A 7,138-nucleotide genomic window follows, 5' to 3' on the forward strand; every position below is an offset into this window, starting at 1 on the left:
CGAGATTTCTAGATTTACTTTGTTGTTTTCTTGTTTTTTTGTAGATTCGACAAGAATGGTGTCTAATTCTGGGAAAGGGGAGTTGGGTTCTTCTTCTTTGTCATGGGGTTTTGATGAGAAGAAGAATGAATCCAAATTGGAGAAACTGAAATCACCGGCAAAGGGTTCCAAGAATTTCATGTCTATGAAGATTTCAGCTTCTTCCAAGATAACTCAACCCCGGAAAAAGAAAATCTTGGTGCAAAGAAATGATCCTGTAAGGACTTCAATCACCTTATCCGGTGGTAAAGCTACTTTTTATTCTGCAAATTCTGAAGAACATAATCAAAATTCTTAGAAGGTTATAGAGCCTAAGGAGACTGTTCCCATTGATGGTCTTCCTCCGGTTACCAAAACCCCAAAAAGGGTAACATTTTTGGAGGCATCTTTAAATTCTAAATCCCTTTCTGATACTCCTGCAATAGCCTCACTAGATGTTGATCCCTCTCTACCTCCATATGACCTTAAAACCAATTTTCTTTCTTGGTAAACAACATTATCATCAATGGCGGTTTCTTCTAATAACAAGTCTCCTTCTCTACTCTCTATAAGATCCTTTCCACCTCATCCAAGAACCTCCGAAAACAAAAATTCTACACCTAGAAGAAGCTTCAACGGCAACCCTTTTTCATGGCCTTCAGTTCTTGCGACCCACAGAAGATTCAACCCTGAGCTAATAGCCCTGCTGATAATTTCCATTTTCCCGTTGTTTTACTCAAGTTTCTTTATTTCAAATGTCAAAAATTTGTTGCAAGATTTCTTGGTTTACTTTGTTGTTTTCTTTTTTTTTGTAGATTCGACAAGAATGGTGTCTAATTCTGGGAAAGGAGAGTTGGGTTCTTCTTCTTTGTCATGGGGTTTCAATGAGAAGGAGAATGAATCCAAAGCGGCGAAAATGAAATCACCGGCAAAGGGTTCCTTGAATTTCATGTCTATGACGATTTCAGCTTCTTCCAAGATTGCTCAATCCCAGAAAAAAGAAAATGTTGGTGGAAAGAAATGATCCTATAAGGACTTCAATCATCTTATCCGATGGTAAAGCTACATTCTATTCTACAAATTCTGAAGAACATAATCAAAATTCTGAGAAGGTTATGGAGCCTAAGGAGACTCTTCCCGTTGATGGTCTTCCTCTGATTACAAAAACCCCCAAAAGGGTAATATTTTTGGAGGCATCTTTAAATTCTGAATCCCTTTCTGATACTCCTGCAATAGCCTCACTAGATGTTGATCCCTCTCTACCTCCATATGACCCTAAAACCAATTACCTTTCTTGGTATACAACATTATCATCAATGGCGGTTTCTTTTAATAACAAGTCTCCTTCTCCACTCTCTATAAGATGCTTTCCACCTCATCCAAGAACCTCCGAAAACAACAATTCTACACCTAGAAGAAGCTTCAACGGCAACCCTTTTCTGCGACATTCAGTTCTTCCAACCCACAGAGGATTTAACCCTGTTACCCCTGCTAATAGACATGCTGGTAATTTCCGTTTTCCCGTTGTTTTACTAAATTTTCTTGATTTGAAATGTTAAAAATTTGTTGCAATATTTCTTGATTTGCTTTGTTGTTTTCTTGTTTTTTTACAGATTTGACAAGAATGGTGTCTAATTTTGGGAAAGCAGAGTTGGGTTCTTCTTCTTTGTCATGGGGTTTTGATGAGAAGGAGAATGAATCCAAAGTGGCAAAACTGAAATCATCGGCAAAGGGTTCCATGAATTTCATGTCTCTGACGAGTTCAACTTCTTCTAAGATTGCTCAATCCCGGAAAAAGAAAATCTTGGTGGAAAGAAATGATCCTGTAAGGACTTCAATCACCTTATTCGACGGTAAAGCTATGTTTTTTTTGCAAATTCTGAAGAACATAATCAAAATTCTGAGAAGGTTATGGAGCCTAAGGACACTGTTCCTGTTGATGGTTTTCCTCCGATTACCAAAACCCCGAAAAGGGTAACATTTTCGGAGGCATCTTTAAATTCTGAATCCCTATCTGATACTGTAACAATGGATTCTGACATTTCCAATGATGAACCATTGGCCTCTCCTGCAATAGCCTCACTAGATACTGATCCCTGTCTACCTCCAAGTAAACCTAAGCTAAATGACTGCTACTTGTTTGAGTTACTGTCTGAGAACCTTTCAGACACAGATGGCAGTGAAAGTTCTCTAACTGAAGATTTATTAGAAGAGTCTGATGGTTCTTCTTTAGAAGTGGCGTTCACTGAAGCAACAGTTGATCAAGAAGAGGAATCTGCAATGCCTGTTGCTAAGCAAATTGATGAACCTGAACTACCTGTTGCTGAGGACATATCTGAGGCAAAAATGAAATCAAAATAAAGATCTTCAACAATATTGAGGTTTTTATCTCTGATGTTGGTACTTATGATTGCTTTCTTATCATTCTCAGTAACTGATTCTCCTATACTTACTACCCCTAGGTCTATTATAGACTTAAGATTCTCTAATGTCAGTATTCCATCACCTATTCCGGTCTTGGCTTTTCCAGTCTTAGCTAAGGCTAATAGTTACTTTAAGGAATTCTCGGGTGAAGTGGTTTCTTATTTCTCAAAGTTTATTAATAAACCTAGTACAATAGATGATGTGCATCCGATTAAATTCAGGAACTTGACTGCTCTAGAAGAGAGTAGCAATATATATCATGATATTTGAAAGGCAATACTGGTAGTGAGGAATTGGATAAAAAGTTTGAACCAATTGAGTTAGAAGAGGATGAAGAATCTAAAACCAAGCCTGATGAAGAAGAATTTCAAATGGATGCTGATTTAGATGACGGTGGGGAAGTTGAAATTGAAGGAGTGGATGTGTTGGAGATTGAAGAAGCTTCTGCAGTTCAATTGGCCGAGGTAAATGGGGATGATAGCTTAGAAAAGGATGTAGAACAAGGAAAGCATGATTTGGTGGAGACTGAAAAAGTTTCTGTTGTCCCAGCTGAGGGGAATGAATCTGACAGTTCAGAAAGGGATTTGGTCCAAGGGCTTATAGCTTCTAATATTGAGGTTGAGTTGGCCGAATCCCAATCTTTCATTGCTGATAATGCACTTGAGTCGATGATTGACAATCCTGAAAGCATAGTGAAAGAAATTTCTGATGTTGAAAAATCCTAACCTTTGGAAATGATGGAGTCTCCAACAAGACATGATGAAGATAATGTTGGTGCATATCAGATTCTGGGAATTTTATCACTTGTACTGAGTCTGCTTCCTGGTACAGTTCTCTACGTGTAGAGAAGAAGTGATAAGACTTTGCATCCAGTAGCAGTCTCACGTAAGAAATTTCCCACACACCATGTTGTCAAAGAGAAACATTCCTCTCAAAATTGGCCAACAGAGGTCGATGTCGCAGGAGCGTCTTGTCCGTCTGAGATGAGCATATTTCAAATAAGTTCATCTCATAGCAAAAAATAGCCCAAATCAGAGGACGATGTCGCAGGAGGTCTTGTCCGTCTGAGATGAGCATCTTTCAAATAAGTTTATCTCATAGCAAGAAATATCCCGAATTAGAGGATGATGAGGCTCAGAGCATTGAGAAGAAAACTAGAAAGAGTAACAGGAGAGAATCCTTGGCTGCATCTGAGTTCTCAATGGATTCACCTTCATATGGAAGTTTCACTACATATGAGAGGATTCCTGCCAAGCTTGTGAGTGTATTTAACTTGGTATATTCTATCATCTCTGAACATAAACAATCCTTTTTGAATAGCCAAATATTTTCTCTTACTTATATATTTTCCTTGTGAAATTTAGGCAAGTGGAGGAGAAGAAGTCATCACCCACGTAAGACGCTCGAGAAGAATTAGAAGCCATGTCATTTCTCCATGAAGATTCTGAAGTCGCGTCACTGCTGCATTGACAACTGAAGGAAAATTGCTCTTTTGCTTCTCGGCAAATCAGTCTTAGTAGGATTTTAACTGAAGTGATTCAAGTGTGATTTGTAGGATTTTAATGTTTTAATTAGTTTGCTGATGTTATAATGTTGTTAGTGAAACTTTCTGCATGCTGCCTCCTTTTGTTGAAGTTTCGTTTATTATTTGAGGATTTCGTGTGGCTTGTGTATAGCAGTTTGCTTGACCCTTGCTTCTATGAACTTTTGCATAATCTGATTGTTGGCTTTGTTTCTACTCCATTTTTTGATGAACTTTTCATAGTACAACGTAGTTAAGGAAATTTGATCTCATAAATTATTTGTCCCCACCTTAAAAGTTAAGCAAATGTAACCCTTAACATTCTTTTGATTAAATCATACTCTCGAATGTAGAACTTCTAACCATCTTCTTCCAACTAGATATTTTATTATATTGTGATATGAGAACTTACCTCGAATACTTGTATGGCCAAGGACACTATTTCTAATTTTATGTGAACTAAAACTTTTATGACCGTTTTCATTAGTACTTCTAGCCATCTTCGATAAGAGTCTCAGATTTAGTTGAGCAAATGTGTGAGCTTTCAATGACAAATTGGAGTAAGGAAACTCAAAAAATAACTTTTAACACAAGTACATGGAGTGATTCAACTTTAGCTAGATGTTATGGTTGATGGGTTGAGCCATGAAGGTACATGTATCTAAGTCTAACAAACTGCAGTGGCTTCTTTAAGCTAAAACGTACAATATTCCAACAAAGGACTTATTATAAGCTATTTTGAGTTACCTGAATAAAAGATGCACATAAATATTGTTACTTGTTTAGGTGGTTACAATATTTACATTTGATTGTTACTTATATCATATTGTATTGTATGACAGAGAAAAAAGCAATAAATTTTGTAGTCAAGAGACAGATCCCTTTACAGAACAACTAAAGCAAATAGTATACAAGCACAATGTCAAGCCAGTACCACAGCCAAAACTCTTTTCTGGATGGTATTTCCACATGATGTGCCTTCTTCAATGCGCTTATTCAACAGAAAGTATGAACAAATCCCTCGTAAATGAGTCCAACAATAATATATGTCCACTGAGCAACCATCCTAACATTAGAATGTCTGCATCCAAACACCCCCTGATTTAACGTCACTATCACAACCTCCATAAGTGAAAAAGAAATTGTAGTCTTGCGCGACTTTATCTCCCAATTCAAAGTAAATGCACCCAGAAGAAATTGAATTTATTCAATTGTGATAATAGAACCGGCAAGCATCAAGAAATCGTTAAGAAGATGAGTCGGAATGAGAAACAGGACAAACATATGTAAACCAAGTCAGAAAAGCTATATCAACCACTATATTTGCAATTGCTCCTATTTGTTATAAAATTCTGTTAGTTAATCAAGAAACTGGGACAGCAAAAGGTTTATTGTGGAGGGAAATCACTGTCTCAAAAGCTCCCACCAAAGCTTTAACCTTGCTCTTCCCGGTTTCAACAAGCTTACTCGCCGTCTCTTCAATCACATTATTCAACAAACCCTGCACATCTTTCTTTTCTTGCACATCCTGATGCCTGAAAACAATTTTTCCAGAGATAGGGATGGTATTACTTTTGTCACCATGAACTCCTTTTTTTTTAAAGATTCTCTTTCTTATGTTGTTGTCCTGGCTTTCACCCACATGTCATCCCCATCTAAATGTCAGCCTCCTAGGGCTGCTGGTTTCTTGCTGGAGATCAACTATCTTGCCCCTCCTGAACTTCAGTTTCACTGCCGAAGAATTATTATTATTAGAAACACCTGTCTTACCTTTTCTCAATGTCTTTTTCTGATTTTTCCCAACAGTTTCTGCTTCTGTTATGTGCAACAGCTTTTTCCTGCTAGAGGTGTATTCACCCAATGCATTGTCTGCAGGCTTAACAACTTCCTTTTTATCTTCTCCATTAGACAAAGGACGTGATTGTAAATGGGATGAAGACTTTGGTGATGCTTTTACTTTGGGAGTACGTAAAGTTTTCTCAGGAACCATTTCAGGGTTCAGTTTGTTTGTCCCATCTCTCCGCATCTTGTTCTGGTCCTTCAGAGGAGCCAGCAGTTTTAAGCTTTTATTGCTTCTTACCCTCAAGATCAAAGGTTTAACAGAGGAAGATTTTGGAGGAGATGAAAGAGTTGGCGTCTTCAAAGATTTCTCTGCAGATACTTTAGGCTCTATTATTTGTTTTCTATAATTAGCAACACTGTCTTTCTTGCCTCCTGCATCTACACCTCCTAAGATCTTAGTTGAAGAATTCATTTTCTTTTCTGTCTCTGGCATCTTGTCACTTGAGGAATCCAATTTTAGAGAGTGAACACTCTTTGGTGGCAGCAGTATCTTTTTCTTTTTTATTTCAGAGGGTTCAAGAGAGTGAACCTTGGGAGAAGGCCTTTGATCAACCACATTCAACTTCTTTCCCTGTCCTAGCATACTCCCTGGAGGAGCAGATGGATTTTGATTGACCATAGCCTCTTTCTTTCCCTCTACCAGCATACTCCCTGGGGGAGTAGAAAGCTTTTGCTCAACCACAGTCACATTTTCTCCCTCTCCTAGTATACTTACCAGAGAAGCTGAAGACTTCTGCTCAACCACAGTCACCTCATCTATCCCTCCCTCCATGCAACCTGGAGGAGAAGAAGGTTTTTGCTCAACCATAGTGACCTCCTTTTCATCTTTGAGTACACTCTCCTGAGGTACTGAAGGCTTTTGATAGACCTCATTTACCTTCTTTCCCTCTTCCAGCATATTCACAGGAGGAGTGGAAAGCTTTTGTTTGACCAAAATCCCCTTCTTTGCATCACTCTGGTTACTCCCTGAAGTAGTGGAAGTCTTTTGCATGACCACGATCCTCTTCTTCGCTTCTCCCAGCATACTCCCTGGAGAAGTGGAAGGCTTTTGCTCAACTCCTGTCATCTTCTTTTTCTCTCCCAGCACACTCTCAAGAGAAGTGGAAAGCTTTTGCTTGACCAAAGTCCCCTTTTTTGCCTCTCCCACCAAGGTCCGTGCAGGACTCTGCTCATCAACAGGAAGTTTGTTCTTTCTTTTTGATAGAGGATGCCATGGCTTTGATTCAGAGGAATGTTTCCTGCCATATTTACAAAAGTCATGGGAAGAACCAGTGGAAGGCTTTTGCTCAACTCCTGTCACCTTCTTTTTCTCTCCCAGCACACTCCCAGGAG

This window comes from Capsicum annuum, chromosome 4 (genome assembly GCF_002878395.1).
Source record: "Capsicum annuum cultivar UCD-10X-F1 chromosome 4, UCD10Xv1.1, whole genome shotgun sequence".
In the NCBI taxonomy this organism is placed as follows: domain Eukaryota; kingdom Viridiplantae; phylum Streptophyta; class Magnoliopsida; order Solanales; family Solanaceae; genus Capsicum; species Capsicum annuum.